The following is a 17,494-nucleotide window of genomic DNA, read 5'->3' as shown; positions in this document are numbered from 1 at the left end:
ACTCAGTTACCCAATCCTGGTAGAGAGAGGGTTTTGGAGCAGAATATCTCAGAGGTAGAGATAGCTTCATGTCCCTCCAAAATTAGAAAGAAATAAGTTCCAGGGCCCTTTTTACAATGATATGGAAGCCACTGGTGTGTTTTTGAGCTGGAAGTCTGTGAAAAAATGGAGAAGTCAAAACTTTCTGGCTTTGGAATGAGAGCTACAGCATGCAATTAAAGTATAGCTCCCGAGGAAGGATGAGAAAGAAGAGAGGACTTCTATCCGCCTGTTACGATTCTAAGCCAGAGGGTCACATGAACACACACACACACACACACACACAGCACCACACATAGTCATACACACACTCATATACACACACACAGTCACATACACAGTCACACAGCCACACATATACACAATCACACATGCATTCATACACACACACACATACACACACAGGGAGTTGGGTCACTCTGTGCGGGAAGAAGGGAGGTTCCCTTTCTCATGTATTGGCATGTGCTTGGCATTTTCATATGGTTATGTCTCTGTCTCACAAAACCCCTTATGTAATACCTACTATGAAACCAATGTTACAAGTTAATTTGACAGAGGTAGTAAGTGGCCAGACTAAATCAATGTCTAGGTGTCTTGACTTGCAAAAGCCATCCCCTTCTCATTGTACTGTGCTGCCCCTCACAATTTAAAATTATGGTTTAATCTTTGTGGCCAACGTCTGCTCCAGGAATTCAGGACTAATATCTAACCTGGTAGCTCAGTTAAGTACAGGAGAATGAGTAAGCATTGCCTGCTGGGTTTTCTGAAGGGATGGAAAGGAGGAAGAGTGGTTTGTGAGTCTCTTAAGGCCACTTGACAGGGCTTCCCAGCACATCCTCTTAACCTTTCCAGGTACCCTTTGTGACAGAGTCTGCTTCTATAGGAAAAGTCAACAGGATCTGCCCAATGGCACATGTCATGACTACATTGCCAGGACAGGAGGTGGGCTGTTCTTCCTGGTTTTATAGCCTAAATAATGTCCTTGTATCAGAGGTCAATTTAATCGACCTGTCTTCACTTGCTTGCCATATCAACCACTTCACTCACATGAAACAATGGTTGCTGACTTCTCTTTTGCCAGCCTGGCACTGTCCTTATCCAAGTCCTGCCCTCTCACTCTTAATCCTCTCTTCTGCTTTGTGGTATCTGCAAAGATTGGATGCCAGATACTTTCCCTGGTTAAGTCTTGGAGCTCTGGTTCTATTGGCAAATGGTTGCTGATACCGTCCTCCTCCCTCTGCATCCCGCACTGCCCCCCCCCCCCCAACAAACTAGGAGCTTCGTCCATCTGGCTTGTACTCACTTTACCTATAAATTTCTGCTTCCCAGCCCTGGACACAATTTCAGAGAACTTAAGGAAATAATCAAGATGAGACCTATGGCATTTCTGCCCACTTTCTTCATCCCACCACTTTGGGTGAGACCAACTTACCCTGGTTTGCCTAGAACTTTCCATTTTAGCACTGAAAGTCTTTTAAGCTCGGAAACCTCTCAGTTCTTGACAAGTCAGGATGGTGACTACCCATATTCCTCTTCTTCCAGATCATCAGCTTCTGGATTAGCATGTCCTTCAGGTCTTGGGATAATTTAAGGGGACTCTATTACACTGGGAACAGGGCCAAGCAAGTACTAAAGTAATCCATTCCACAGTGCTCTCTTTCTTTGAGATACTGTCCTTTAAATCTCCATTAGAATCTTTGCTATTGGAGACTTTCAGCTCAAGATGGCAAAATTGACCCACTTGTTTGCTTTCTTCTCTCTGTGAAATAAATCAGTGAAACAAAAACAAACAACAACAAATACACCATAGCAAAAAGAGAGGGATTGCTTTGTTATAAGATGCTTCTCCTCTTTTTTTTTCTTCAAATTTTTGTTTAAATTCTAGTTAGTTAACATATAGTGTAATATTGTTTCAGGAGTAGAATTTAGTGATTCATCACTTAACATACAACTCACAGTGTTCAACACAAGTCCCCTCCTTAATACCCATCGCCCATTTAGCCCATTCCCCACCCACCTCACTCCACTTATTAGAATACGAGCTCAGATATGCACATTACATTATACTTTGAGATCCTGGAGGTCAAGTTCTGTGCTATATTCTCCTTTCTATCTCCAGTTTCTGGCACAGAGTAGAACTCAAAATTCTTTATGAAATAGATGACTATGACTGGAAAATCTGAGAGAACAAAAGGAGCTCTAACACTGAAAACTTTGAGACCTGAATCATCACAATTTGAGACCTGAATCATAATTTCTTACACTCAGCACTGGTTGGGCCACCTGTGAAGAGTCGTGCTGAATTCTGAGAACTGATTCTCTCCACTCCAGCCTGGACCTCAGGTAAACTGTAGGCAACCAGTTGTAGAAGGTGGAAAGTAGGAGACACAGAGTGGGTCCTAACTTCAGGCAGACTGTCCCAAACTACACAATTCACCCAGGCTCTGAAAAAAAAGAGAGGTTATCTTAGGATATTGTCCAAGTCCAATTCCTGGAATTACTTTGGCTGTGTCCCAGCTCTAGCCTGCAGGCATAGACATGTGACTGATGCCTGCTCAGGTAAACTTCCTTGATCTCTGGGAGACCTTGGAGAGGGGTGAAAGGAGAGGATAGGGCAGCTTGCCTGTAATTACTGTAGAAGTCGCCAGTTCTCAGAAGCAGTGGGTTGGATGAAATGACCTTTGGCAAACAGAGCAATATGAAGAGAAGGGTGAAAAGGAGAAAGGTGTGTTGAACTAGTGTTCTCAGCCCTCCATGGTGACCGCTGTTTCTGTAGTGGCAGGGATGAGAATTTGAGAAAAAACTCTCGTCATCAAAATGTCTAAGACTTGCTTCCTGCCTTCACTGTGTGGATTTACATTTGGGCTCCCCCTCTTCCACTAGGTACGGAGAAGAGCAGTGAGATTGGCTAGCTCATCTCCTTAAGGAAGTACACTTCCTTTTCCACTGGCAAAGGCATCATATCCCTGGAGGTATAGGGTGATATTTAAGGAGATGAGAAAGGAGGGGAAGTAAGTAGTTTTAGCTGCTTGCCATATTCTCCTTGGATGTAAATATCTGCAGGTATTGATAATGAGTCATAGGTATCAGAAGGGGAATGATGTGCAAGTTACATGTGCGTGTGACCTCACATGTTAGCCAAGCGCTGGTGACCACGGTCTGTCTGGAATTACTTTGCACATGTGTCTCTGTGTTGGTATTTCCAATATAAGTCAGTGTCTTTCTGTGGGTCTGTGAGCTCCAGTATATGGGTGCCAAACACGTACATTCCCAGAACTGTGTGTACACTGCTTTGCCTTATTTTCCTATTATAACCTTGGAAGTCCAAGCCCGGGGTAAATATCTAACTGCTGGCATAGGCCAGAAAGCCTTGGGCTACATCACTTATGACATTGGGCTCATTCTGCAGTGTTGTTTTTGGATGATTCAGGAGACATGAATCTTTGGGACAGAAAATTAACCTTGTGACTGCTGGTCAAGGAATAGGCCGTGCAGGACTGAGTCACTGCACCAGCTATTGAAGAAGGAACTGTTTTTCTAAACTCCTGAGGGATGTACCTACCCCAAGAAACATACCCTTATAGTATATTCCAAACAGGCAGATGATTTAGATGGAGAAATGACTACCTGTATCTGTTTTGTTTTGTTTTTTAACTACCTGTATCTTTAATGTTATGACCATTTTAGGGGCTGGGACAAAGTGAGATAGGAGATGTCCCCTCACTGAACATTGGAGGAACTGACTCTGAACAAAAAAAAGGGGAATACACTTGAAGGTGCGGTGTTGTAGAAGAAGGGTACTATTTGTTAAAGTCAGCTGCATCAGGATCACTGCATACACGATATACCAATGTCACCACCCGTTCATAGAATCCAGGGATTCCAGTGAGAATGTAGCTTATTATACACCATCTTACTTTCTCCATGAGCTCATTCCCTATTATGTATATTCTCATTCTGGAATTCTGCAATTCTGAAGGGAGAGATATAGGTATGTGGGAATAAGCTACTTCCTTCCTTTGAGCCAATACCGTCTGTTTTTGGCAATATAGGCCTAAAATATGGAGGATTAGCTGAGTGTTGTCAGAGAGCATCTGTGCAAGTAGCTGATGCTGATGACAAAAGCTGGAAGGATGCCATTAGTCATAGGCTCAGGAAGCCACTCATCAATTCTCCCAACAGTGCACTAAGAGCAAGTCTTCATGGTTTTTTGTTTGTTTGTTTTTTGTACTTTTATGGTTTTATTAAAACAAATGTGATGTGCACATAAGCTGTCTGTCTATTCATTTTCTTTGCTGTGCAGCCTGGTATTGGGATTCGTGACTCTGATAGCCAGCTGAGCTTCTCGTTCCACTATGGCTTTATGGTTCTTGGAGGAGACATTGTAAGCAATCTCTTCACGGTAAGATTCGTTGCACATCAGCAGCACCTCAAGCTCCTTGACTTGTGGACTAGAAACTTCTGAGAGCCACTGGGCAGCATGTGTTTTGTTTTCTTGTTGCTCCCATAACCCATGTTGGGCATCAGGATCTGGCTCTTGAATCTTCCGTGCATCCTATCATCAATGCCTCTGTGTTTCTGCCAGTTGCACTTAATTTTGACATACTGGTCTGACTGGTGCCAGATGAACTTCTTTGCCCTCTTTTTAATGATCTTGGGCTTCACCAGAGGTCTGAGGGCAGCCATTATGCCTTCAAGAAAGAAGCAGAGATGGTATCATTGAGTCCTAGAAGGAAGCTTTCCTGCTCAGGCCTTGAACATTGTTGCAGACTGTCTTCCAATCTCCAGCTGCTGAGCAAACTGGGAGTAGAATGGGTACCTCTGCAAGGCTCGCTTTCTCTCCCATTTCCGAAGATGGCAGAATATTAACCACTCCCCAGACACGATCCTGGGAGAAGTCTTCATGGTTTTTGATGTGTGTGCACAATAAAATCACCTGGGAAGCCTCACCCAATCAATTATATTGGAATTTCTGGGGATGGGTTCTTGGCATCAGAATTTTAAAATATGTCTTAGAAGTGGTTGTAATATGCAGCCAAGGTTGCAGAATACCTAAATTCTGGAACCCCTCAGTTCAGAAACATGAAACCAGAATATTCAACCAGGCACCTGACATTGAAAGAGGAATCACAAGGGAGACTGTTTCCTTTGTCCATGTGAGATGCGGGGTTAACTGCACACCATGTGACACTTTTACAATGTTCAGTAGACATGTCTAAAAACTAATCAGCTAGGCTGATTAGATAGTCTCTCTCAGGGACTTGAAGGGGGACACAAAAGCTGTGGCGGATGCCTGACCTGAAAGTTCAGGGTACGTTGGGGCGTGGGATCATTATGGTCACAGATTTGTCAGGTAGGGCAGACTTGGAGGAGGTTGGTCAGGAGAGGGAAGAGAATGAAAGAGCAGCTGGAGAAACAGAAGGACGACACAGGGGACACAAGCAGGGGAGGATGGCCAGTCCCCACGGATGCCTTGACTCCTTAGCTTGCTGAGACAGTTGCAGTGCAATCTGGGAGAACCGTAAGTAGAACTCTGATTTAGAATTTTAAGTGAGAAGGATGCGGTTTCCTCTCAAGTCTTCAAGCCTGGCGTATACCTGTCTTGAATGCACTTCCTTTTTCTCTCTGTCACTCAAACACCTAATCCTTTCTCAAGAACAGTTTGGATGTCATTCCTACTTGGCCTCCCAGAACACGCTACAATGCATACTCTGCTCCCTTAAATGAGATTTTGCTCATACCTTTATTTATTCCTTTCCATGCTGAGTTATCATTTTCTACTTCCTTGTCTCCTCTACTAGATTTTGAGCTCTTTGAGGCTAGAGGTTGTATGTGACTTACATTTTTCATCAGTGTCTAATGCAGTTTTTGGCACATAACAGTTGTGAATAGAAGCTTGAATTAATTGAATACACTCTTAAAGATCAGATGGGCCTGAGTTTGTGGAACTTTCTGCTTCCTCATACACTCAGAAAAGGGTTAGTATACATAAAAATCTTTCTAGAATTCTAGATTGTAAACTTCCAAGGAATTTGTCCAGTAAGTTCTTATGTAAAATATCTAATAAATAAAATAAAATAAAATAAAATAAAATAAAATAAAATAAAATAAAATATCTACTAAAAACCCTTAGCAGGAAATTCTCCCCTTCGGTCTTTAAACATCAAGCCTTCACAGAAAATTTAAGAGAACTGAGACATAAGAATAAGATTAGTTTGTAAACTGAACCTATTTTGTTATTTAATGGTACTATGCCTGTACAAATGAATTATCCAAATAATTACAATGAGCCATTTAGCCTGGCTGCCCCCAAGATAGGATTTTGAAATGCAAACTTAACTGTTGTTATAGTGACGCCTTGATTTGAATTTCATCTGCTGTTGTGTAAATACTTAACACCTGCAATCAAAAGGGAACCATATTTTGCCTACCTTCCTGAGCCAATTACATGAGGCCTGTGGCTATATATGGAGCTCCATGGACATCCTATAAACCTCATATTATAGAAGGATTTTTTTGTGTGTGACCCCTGATCTATGACTTTGGATGCATTCAATAAGGAGTAATGGACTCTGTGCTACAATCCATCACTGGCTGGTCAGACAAATGTGAACCGAGAGCATTAAAAAAAATTTAAGCTTTTTCTGCTATTAGGAAAATATGTCCTTTATTCCCATTGCTCACTCCCATTCTCCTCACCTTCCCTACCAGCAAGCAGTCCCTCTGATCTCCTCAGTGTCTATTTTCTGCATGTGTTCTTGGAAAACACATAATGATGATTTGTATGCAGATGCTTTTATTTTTTCTTAAAAAAATTTTATTTTGAGATAGCAGTAGATTTATGTGAATTTGTATAAAATAGTGCAGAAAGATTCCATGTACCCTTAACCCAGTTTCCTCCAACGGTAACATCTTAAAGAAACTAGTACATATCACAACCAGAATATTGACATTCATAGTTAGGATAGGGAACATTTCCATTAGCAGTTGTGTAAACACATGGCACCTGAAGTCAAGATGGAACTATATTTTGCATATCTACCTAGCCAATTATGGGTTTCTTATGACTCTATCTGGAATTCCATGGGCATTGTATGAAATTCAAATCGATGTTCACATTAAAGTTCAACCAGGATATTGACTTAGACAGTTAAGATACAGAACATTTCTATCCCCACAAGGATCCCTCATGTTGCTTTTGCTTAGTCATACCTACTTCCATCCTCTCCACCCCTTCCTTAAACCCCTGGCAAACCCTAATCTGTTCTCCATTTCTGTAGTTTTTTATAATTTCAAAAACGTTATAAAAGTGGAAGAATCATGTAGCATATAACCTTTGGGGATTTGGGGATTAGCTTTTTTTTTTCTTTTTCTTTTTGCATTCGACATAATTCTCTGGAGATTCATGCATGTTGTGTGTATTGGTAGATTTTTTTTTTAATTGCAGAGTAGTCTTCCACAGTGTTGATAGATTACCATTTGTTTAACAGTTTACTCTGAAAGACATCTGGGTTTCCAATTTTTAGCTACTTTAAATACAGTTACTGTAAACATTTGTGTACAGGCTTTTGTGTGAACATCTCTTCATTTCGCTAGGATAATACCTAGGAGTGTAACTGCTGAGCCCCATAGTAGTTGCATGTTTCCTTTTTAAAGAAACTGCTAAACTGTTTTCCGAGTGGCTTCATCATTTTACCTTCCCACCAGCAATGTATGAGTGATGCATCTTCTCCACATCCTCACCGTTATTTAGTGTTGTTACTATTTTAACTTTAGACATTTTGATAGGTAAATCTATGAGATTTTATATCCCATTGTGGCTCTATTTTTCCAATAGCTAATTTTGTTGAAAATCTTTTCATGTGCTTTTTTTTTTTTGCCCTCTTTATATCCTTTTTTGATTGAATGCCTCTTTATGCCTTTTGCCTATTTTCTAACAGGACTGTTTATGGTTTTAATGTTGAGATTTGCTAGTACTTTATATATTCTGGAGAATAGCCTTTTCAGATATGTAGTTTACAAATATTTTCTCTTTGTCTCTATCTTGACTTTTCATCCTCTTAATAGAGTCTTACAAAGTAAAAATTTTACATTTTGGTCAAATCCAACTTATCAGCTTATCAACTTTTCCTTTTATGGATTTTGATTTAGTGTCAAGTTTAAGGGCTCTTTTTGCCTAGCCCTAGCTCTTAAAGATTATCTCCTCTGCTTTTTAAAAATATATTTCATAGTTTCATGTTTTACATTTAAGTCTATGATCCATTTTGAATGAATTTTTGTATAAGGTGTGAGACTTAAGTCATGGTTACTTGTGTTTGTTTGTTTGTGGCTGTCCAATTGCTTGCTCCAACACCAGATACTTGAAAAAGCTCTCTTTTCTTCATGAAATCACTTTGTATCTTTGTAAAACATCAGATGGGCATATTTGCATGGATTTATTTCTGGCTTCTGGGTTCTGTTTTACTGATCTGTGTGTCTACCACAATGCCAATATCACATAGGCATTTTTTTTTAAATACTACATAGTGTTGATTTCTATAGTATCTAATAAGTCTTGAAATTGGGTAGATCCATTGTTTGAGCTGAAATTGGGTAGATCCATCCAAAATTGTTTGAGCTATTCTAATTCCTTTGCTTTCCCATGTAAATTTTAGAATAATATTGTTGATATCTATAAAAAGAGAAAAGAGTTGCTGGAAATTTGACAGGATTTGTGTTAAATCTGTATATCAATTTAGAAAGAATTGACATCTTTGCTGTGTTGAGACTTTCCACCATGAATACGGCATGTCTTTCTGTTTGTTTAGATCTTTTTGATTATTTTCATCAGTGTTGTGTAGTTTTCAGCATACAAGTCCTGTAAATATCTTATCTTGTTAGGTTTACACCTATATATTTTACTTTTTAAAGAAATTATACATGCACAATTTCATTGATTCCTTCCTGACATACATGACTTTTATTGCCTTTTTATATTGGTTTATAACTTCTAATGTTGAATAAGTGACGATGAGAGCAGACATCCTTGCCTTGTTCCCAACCTTAGGGACAAAGCATTCAGACTTTCACCAGTAAATATAATGTTAGCTGTAGGATTTTTCTGTAGCTTCTCTTTATCAAGTTGGGGTAGTTTTATTCTATTTCTATTTTTCTGAGAATTTTTTTAAAATTATAAATGAATGTTGAATTGGTCAGATGTTTTTTTCTACACTGTTTGGTATGACAATGTGATTTTTCATCTTTTGCTTGTGATGGGCTACATTGATTTTTGAATACTGAATCTGCTTGGTATCACTGGAATAATCCTCACTTGGTTATGGTGATAATTCTTTTTACATATTGCTGAATTGTTTGTTAATATTTGTTAAGGATTTCTGTGTGTATATTCAAAGACATTTGTTTGTAGTTTCCTTTTTTGCATTATCTTTATCTGGTTGTGGTATTAGGGTAATATTAGCTTCATAGAATGCATTAAGACAAATTCCCTTTCCAGATAGAAAGGAAGAGGTTATGTAGAACTGACATTAATTCTTCTCTAAATATTTGGTAGAATTATCCAGTTAAAGTATCTTGGCCTGAAGATTTCTTTTTAGAAAGTTTTAAAATTATGACTTTACCTTTCTTGATAGTAATGGGGTATTCAAATTACCTTTTTGTATGGGATGGCTTGTGCTAGTTTGTGTCTTTTGGGGAAGTGGTTTCTTTTGTATAAGCTGTCAAATTTATGCGTGCAGAGTTGTTCCTAGTACTTTCTTATTATCCTTTTATGTGTTCAGGGTCTATAGTAATATCTCTTCTTTCATTCCTAATGTTGGTAGTTTGTATCTTCTCTTTTTCTCTCTCTTATCTGTATTGTTAGAAGTCTGCCAGTTTTACTGATGTTTTTCAAAGAACTAGACCTTTGTTTCATTGGGTTTTTTTTCCGTGTTGTTTTTCTGCTTTCAATTTTATCAATTTCTGTTCTTAGGTTATTATTTTCTTCCTTCTTTTGCTTTCAGTTTATTTTACTTTTTTTCTTTTCTGTGTTCTTGAATTGGGAGCTTAGATTTTCGATTTAAGACTTTTCCTCTTACCTAACATATTCATTTTTAATGTTATAAAAATTTTCCTCTCAACACTGCCTTAGCTGTGTGTCTCATATCTGGTTGGTTTTTTTTTTTTCTGTTTCTATTAGCATCTCTGGAGGGTTTGAAAAAATAAGAGTATATTTAGAGATATAGTTAACACCATGTCCATCAACAGCGGATGCTTCTGATAGCTGTCCTCTGGTATTTGTCCTGAGGTAGTAACACAGAATTATCTGCTTAGAAAGGTATATCTTCTTTATGAGAAGGCTAAGTATGAAGATATGTGAGATATATAATCTAGGTGATGCTGTAATAACAAACATCATAAAAATGCAAGTGGGCAAACATACCAAAAGTTTCTCACCTGTGTAAATTTCACTGTAAGCCCAGGGCAGCTATCTTCTCTCTGGCCGTGGCTCAACATTTTAGGCACCTTTAATGTGCATCTCCATCCAGTTACATGCCTCCGTAGTCAATGTGGAGAAGAGCAGACATGGAGTCTTTCAAATGTTTCTGCTACAATTGACTCATGACATTTCTATTCATATGTGACTGGCCAAAGCTAGTCATATTATCATGCCCAAATTCAAGGGTGGGAGAAGAGTGTGTGCATGTGTATGTATGTGAGAGAGAAAGAAGGTGTGTGTGTGAGAGAGACAGAGAGACAGAGAATTCTAATATGCATCTTGTTAGGCAATTGTATACATATTACAGTGCATATCACTTTTTTAATGTTTATTTTATTTTGAGAAAGAGAGAGAGAGAGAAAGCATGCAGGTGAGAGGCAGAGACAGAGGGAGAGAGAGAATCCCGTGGGATTCGACACGGGGCTTGAACCAATGAACTGTGAGATAATGACCTAAGCTGAAACCAAGAGTCAGATGCTTAACTGACTGAGCCACCCAGGCACCCCAGTGCATATTACTTTTAACTTATACAACGTCTTTGTGAATATTTATTGCCTTCAATTGTACAAAATAAGGAGTAGAAGTTCAAAGTAATAAATTGTAAAGTCAGAATTTGAACTCGCTTAAGGCTATCTGACTTCAACATTCATGCTTTCTTTTTAACATATACAGTGATAAGCAGCCTATAATGCTAAATCCAACATCTCTATTAATTCTGCTTTGTTTGAACATTTGGAATAGTCTAGGATGATGAGAAAACAATCCAAATAAATCACCCTGGATGGAGGCAGTTGAATATTACAGAAGAGTTCAGTTTAACAAATTTATAGTTGGCCCCTTCTGTGCCATCAGGCACCAGGAAAGCTCATAGTCTAAAAGACATGTAAACTAATAGATACACTTAGTATGTGATACCATAGAAATTTGCAGAGTGCCATAGAAATACTCCAGTATTCATCTAATAACAATTGATGGGAGAAGAGTCCAGGTAGGCTTTTTGGAAAAGATGATGTCTGAATGAAGTCTTTTAGACCTCAGTTATCTCTGCTATTTTGGGGCTGATATCACTGATTATCTCCTGCTCTACTACTCCTTTTCCCTGTAACCGATCGCTCTCCTGAAAAATCCCCTTCACTCATTGAAGACTTTGGCATCCAGCTGAGAATTATCTCTTTCACCCTCGCTTATGTCGTCCGTCATTCCAGGTAACTTCTATGTCTGCGTCGATAATCCATTAAACATCTTGGCCTCTCTTGATCGCAACTCTGTTTGCTTCTACCTAAACTCCCCTCCAATGACTTGCTTCCTCTGTTGTCATTAAGTATTCAGAAAGGTGGATATTCAACTTATAGATTCAAGTCTGTATAATTTACCATTCTAATCCTGCTGCCAGTTAGCTGGCCATTCGGATCCTGTCCTCTTCTACCTTTCTTTTTTGAACCCCCAATTTATTATTCTAAACAGGTACCTGTGGGGCAGAAGGACAGAGGGGTTTATGAGGAAGGCTGAAGCTTGAGGGTGTGGCCCCTACAGAAGCATACATTTATTTAGAGACTGCAAGCAAGAAAGATGAAGGAGTTGATGAGGAATTTAATCTGTGAACTGTAGGGGCTGTGGTAGTTTCGATTTCAGTTCTTTTTTTTTAACGTTTATTTATTTTTGGTGGGGGGGAGGAGAAGAAAGAGGGAGACAGAGGATCTGAAGCAGGTTCCGTGCTGTGAGCACAGAGCCCAATGTGGGGCTCAAACTCATGAACCATGAGATCATGACCTGAGCTGAAATAAAGAGTTGACAGCTTAACTGACTGAGCTATCCAGGCGCCCCTCAGTTTCACTTCTTTCCACTATAATCTTCTGAGTTGCTTACCTAGTCCAACCTTAAATGGTTTTTGCTCTGGCTAGTTAAAATGGCAAAGGAATGTATAATAAATTATCAAAGAATGAGCAATAATAAACAGGCAGCACAAATTGTGTTTTTAAAATTTAGACCACACCTCCCTAGAGAAGAATGGGGTGAAGTTCCCCATCCTGTCTCAGCTGCTAAGTGAACCTAGAACTGAACTGAAAGCATATTCTATTTAAAAGTTTTTTTTAATGGTTATTTATTTTTGAGAGACAGAGAGACAGAGCATGAGTGGGGGAAGAGCAGAAAGAGAGGGAAACACAGAATCTGAAGCAGGCACCACGCTCTGAGTTGTCAGTGCAGAGCCCGATGTGGGGCTTGAGCTCACAAACCGTGAGATCATGACCTGAGCTGAAGTTGGATGCTTAACTGACTGAGCCACCCAGGCGCCCCTATTTTTAATATGACATTTGTAATTAAACAAAACTGAAGAATAATCATTGAATCTAGGAAAAAAGTTTTCCATGTTGAAAGCTGATGCTTTGAAAAGAGTAGATTAATAAATAGAGAATGAGGGCAGAGATGGGAAATTTCCTGGTTCTCTGCAGGCATCTTCTGCACATGTCCAAGGGGCTAGGGGATAAGTCCTCAGGTTCTTTGTCATTTCTAATTGGAATCAACACCTGGGGCACCTGGGTGTCTCAGTCGATTAAACATCGAACTTTGGCTCAGGTCATGATCTCACAGTCTGTGGGTTCGAGTCCCTTGTCGGGATCTGTGCTGACATCTCAGAGCCTGGAGCCTGCTTCAGATTCTGTGTCTCCCTCTCTCTAACCCTCCCCTGCTCATGCTGTGTCTCTCTCTCTGTCTCAAAAATAAATAAACATAAAAAAAATTTTTTTTAAACCAATGATTTTCCAAAATGGTAACTGTCATTTTCTTTGGGAAGATGTATAACATCATATTTACTTCTATCTTCTGGTAATCAGAAAAAGCACAAGTTATTTCTAAAAGAAATTTTCTTTTTTCTTGTTAACATGTTACCTACCATCAGTCGTAGACATCTTAGTCTTGACTTTGGTGGTTTTAGACAAATAGAAAGGGGATAGAGAAGAGAAGTGCTATCAGAACTCAGAAGCTTGGGGTAAAAGACTCACATGTGAGTGTGATAAAAAATGCCCAAATTCTATAAGTGGTGAGAGAGGAGGTAGGGAGGTGGGAGGCAATGGTTCACACATAGCTCCTCTGTGCAAGGAGAAAATAGGTGGCTGGAAAGGTAACTGTCAGATAATTTTTTATTTCCACTCCTACATGAGGAGGGTGGATGTGTTAGGGAGGTAGAGTATCAACGGGCCCTTTATATTTATAAGACATTTGTGAATTTTGCTCACAATCATGGTCTTCTTATCCATAGCTTGTACTTTTATGGTTTGAACCTAAATATCCTGAACTAAAGCTGCTATTGCCTTCAATTCCTGAACTTCCCATTTATTTCTAAGTGTATTTCCTACATAATGTTCAATTATTTGCTAGGAAGCTACAGTCAGACACAGAGAATTTTTCTGTGATAAGTGTTTAGCACCCTTTTGGGAAAGGGTGCTACAGCAATTTTGCTGCAAGGCTGTAATATATGGTGATAATGATGCTTCACTCCTTTAGAAATGGTACCAGGGGCCGATCCCTGAGAGCAGAGTGCAGAGCTGCCGAGGCCTGCCTCTTTAGGAGGTTCTATGGATTGCTTGGGATGAGTAAATGTTTAATGAGCACTTTATTCTCATTACAGGGTAATGTTGGAGATCTAAGAACAACAGCATACCAACTCCTTTGTTAATTCTCATCGATTTATAATTTCCTTCTAATTGTATTTTTCTTCTTTCTTCCCAGTCTATATTAAAGTGAGTTTGACTTGGGCACCTGGGTGACTCAGTCGATTAAGCATCCAACTCTTGACTTTGGCTCAGGTCATGACCTCACAGTTCATGGGATTGAGCCCTGTGTTGGGCTCTATGCTGAGAGAGTGGCGCCTGCTTGGGATTCTCTCTCTCTCTTCCTTTTCTCTCTGCCCCTCCCCTGCTCGCACATGCTCTCTGTCTCTCTCTTTCTCAAAATAAATAAATTAAATAAACAAACAAAAAAAGAATTCCTGTGGTTTGCCTCCATCTCTGTTTTTATTTTATTTTTCCTTCCTTTCCCCTATGTTCATGTGTTGTGTTTCTCAAATTCCACATGAGTGAAATCATATGATATCTGTCTTTCTCTGACTTATTTCACTTAGCATAATATACTCTAGTTCCATCCATGTTGTTGCAAATGGCAAGATTTTATTCTTTTTCATACCGAGTAGTATTCCATCATATAAATATGCCACATCTTCTTTATCCATTCATCAGCCAATGGACATTTGGGCTCTTTCCATCATTTGGCTATTGTTGATAGTGCTGCTATAAACATTGGGGTGCATGTGCTCCTTTGAATCAGCATTTTTGTATCCTTTGGATAAATACCTAACAGTACAAAGTTCCATATTTCAGACCATTTCAGCCCTCAGAGTTCATAATCAGTACTTGGTTTGTACAGATCCTAAGTTGCCTAACTTTTGTATTCATGGAGACTTTGAGAGTGGTCTGTATTCCTATCAAGAATTATATCAGGCAAGAATGATGTGTAGGCCTCAGCAAAGATAATATTTCAAATGGTGGGAAAGAAACAGAGGAAAGAAAAGGAAAATTTGTATGCAGATCAATTTGGATGATTAAGCTTTTTATCTTCAAAACACATCAAGTTCTTTACAATGAAAGGGAATTAGAAGTCTTGCCTATTTGCCTTCATAATTTGATTCTATTTTAACATCAAACTTCAATAGTCCTAATGTCTTAACAATAATTGTTACACCAGTTGAGAATTACTGTCATGGAAGCTAATGCAAAAAGGAAATCCAAGTGGATGATAAAACAAACTGTTATTGGATCACATCGTGCAATCAAGATAATCTAATAAATAGTTTCTGAAACACTGAAAAAAAAATGAACTCCTTAAAAAAAATAAAGTGGGCTTGATTCCTGTGGAATCTAAGTCCTAAATGCTAAATGGAAGATCAAAATGAAATGATATTAGCAGTTAGGATTTTATGATAATGGAGAGAGACTGGTGAGTTGTTTTATGTGTGGTCGGATGTGAGGTGTGGGAAGACGAGGTGCAGCATTCCTGGGGGGAGCAAATGACTAAGTAGCAGGTCCAAGGAGAGAGAGGCTGTCAGGATACAAAGGGTAACTAATTTTCTTGAATAACAAGAAAGATTCTGCTGGTGTGTGGAATGGGAGCATGGGTGAGGGATGTTATTGAATCAGGGGGTGTTAAAGAGGCAGGTATAACAGAGCTTCTGCCACTGTGAGGTTTGTGAATTTGATCAGCGGCTAATATGGAACCTAAATCAGTTTTGAGATGGTGATGCTGCTGTGTTACTTGGGGTCAAACCAACCATTGTAGGTGAAAGATTTAGGGTCCAAAGGGGAAGTTAGTATTGTGTGTGTGAGTGTGTATGTGTGTGTGTGTGTGTACACACACAGAGATGCACAGATGGAAGAGTGGTCATTGGGCGAGACTATTATTTCAGAAGGGGGGAATATAAAAAGGTATGTTCCATCTCAGAGAAGATCATTACTTCCAGTTACTTCTTTAGGCTCTAAATCCTCCAGAATGTAGAGTAATTAGCACCATGAGAATCAGAGCATAAAAACTGCACCCATTCATGCGCCTATCTCCACCATCCCCGACTCTCTGAAATTCCTGAGGTAGCATTACCATGACGTTCACCTGACTACCAAGTATTCCCCTTAAAGGAGGCCAGAGATTGACCAAACCATACCCAAATAGCCCTAAATCCAAGATTCTCTTCCAGGCAAATTTTTCACCCTATTGGCTTGGGATATTTTCTATTGCCTATACAATAGAAAGGGGAAAGACATCAGAAGGGCGATTTTCTTTTCCTAAAACAATGTCCTGCAATTCTCCATTTCTCTTCTCTACAGGTTATCCAACCATCTACCAACCCCCAGGAAGTGCAACAAACTCAGAATCTGCTCACAGGGAAAACAGCAGAAGGAAAATATAGGAAGAGTTTACATACAGGTGGGATAAATTACAGGTGCCTCCTGTTTACTAAGTACAAGCTTGCAGAGGTAGACAGTCCCTGGTGGACTCTCCCGATTTCATTCTCCCTTTAGCAGCTCTGTGGTCATTCATTTTTCTGGTTAGGGCATCTCACCCTCACACTCAGAAGAGTTGCTTTACCTGTTCATGTATTCTCTCTATTGCTTTCACTCTTTGCCCAGCCGTCACCTCCTCCCAAATCAATGAGAAAAAAAGTGTTTCCCGCCAGAGCTGCAAATACATCCATGAGCTCTGCCCTGAGATGTTTCCTCAGACTTTTGAGCAGTGTCTCATCAGATTCTGGGCACTTTGAGCAGTTATTTATGTTCTGTTTTCCAAGTACCCTATCTGAGTCACCACCACCAGAATCTCTGGTGGGTTTTCTCCATTTCTTCTATCATTCTGTGTTTGGTGTTTTTCTTACAGGATGATTAGCACAGTACATCCACTTCACTCAGCTCTTCCGGTGTTCTTTGTGATGACTTTCTAAATCCAGTTCCTTTAAACACGGTCTCCAAGCCCCCAGTGTCTCCACCTTACCTCAATCTGTCTCTACCACTATTCCCTTGGTCTCAGAAGGGTCACTGACAGCTTCTAAATACAAATATGTTATAAAACTGCTTATAAGTGATTTGGAAATTCAAAACCCTTCTCCATTTTTGCTACACTTTATCATTTGAACATTAAAGTTTTGTTGGTGGTGCCTGTCACCATATTTAACATGAACTTAACCAGGTATTTGCAACTCCATCACAAAATAAACTTACTTTCCCCACAGATTGGGGAAAAGGATGAGAAGTCTAGAAAAAGAGAGCAACAGATATCTCACAGAAACATGACTGTCATACCTCCTTTATTTTTTAAAAATTATTTATTTAAGTAATCTCTACCCCCAAAGTGGGCCCCCAATTCACAACCCCCAAGATCAAGAGTCTCATGCTCCTCTGACTGAGCCAGTCAGGCACCCCTGTCATATTTCCTTTAAATTCT

At 39.4% G+C, this 17,494-nt stretch overlaps 1 non-coding gene and 2 pseudogenes across 1 annotated transcript; 1 reads left to right on the top strand and 2 right to left on the bottom strand.

Annotated features, from left to right (window-relative positions):
* Positions 1 to 17,494, top strand: part of LOC124523493 (olfactory receptor 2F1-like) — a 335,826-nt pseudogene that overhangs the window by 306,249 nt on the left and 12,083 nt on the right.
* On the bottom strand, positions 4,319 to 4,725 carry LOC124524197 (60S ribosomal protein L32-like; annotated as a pseudogene).
* LOC124525249 (small nucleolar RNA SNORA7) lies at positions 4,798 to 4,937 on the bottom strand. The gene has a single exon (XR_006965457.1). It is a non-coding gene; the product is annotated as a small nucleolar RNA SNORA7 (small nucleolar RNA).

Source organism: Lynx rufus, unplaced genomic scaffold (genome assembly GCF_022079265.1).
Source record: "Lynx rufus isolate CCGP_SWC_20201006 ecotype Redwood Valley unplaced genomic scaffold, mLynRuf1.p SCAF_4, whole genome shotgun sequence".
Classification (NCBI taxonomy): Eukaryota; Metazoa; Chordata; class Mammalia; order Carnivora; family Felidae; genus Lynx; species Lynx rufus.
Note: the sequence above shows the minus strand (reverse complement) of the source record. Positions and strands in the feature narration are given on the sequence as shown.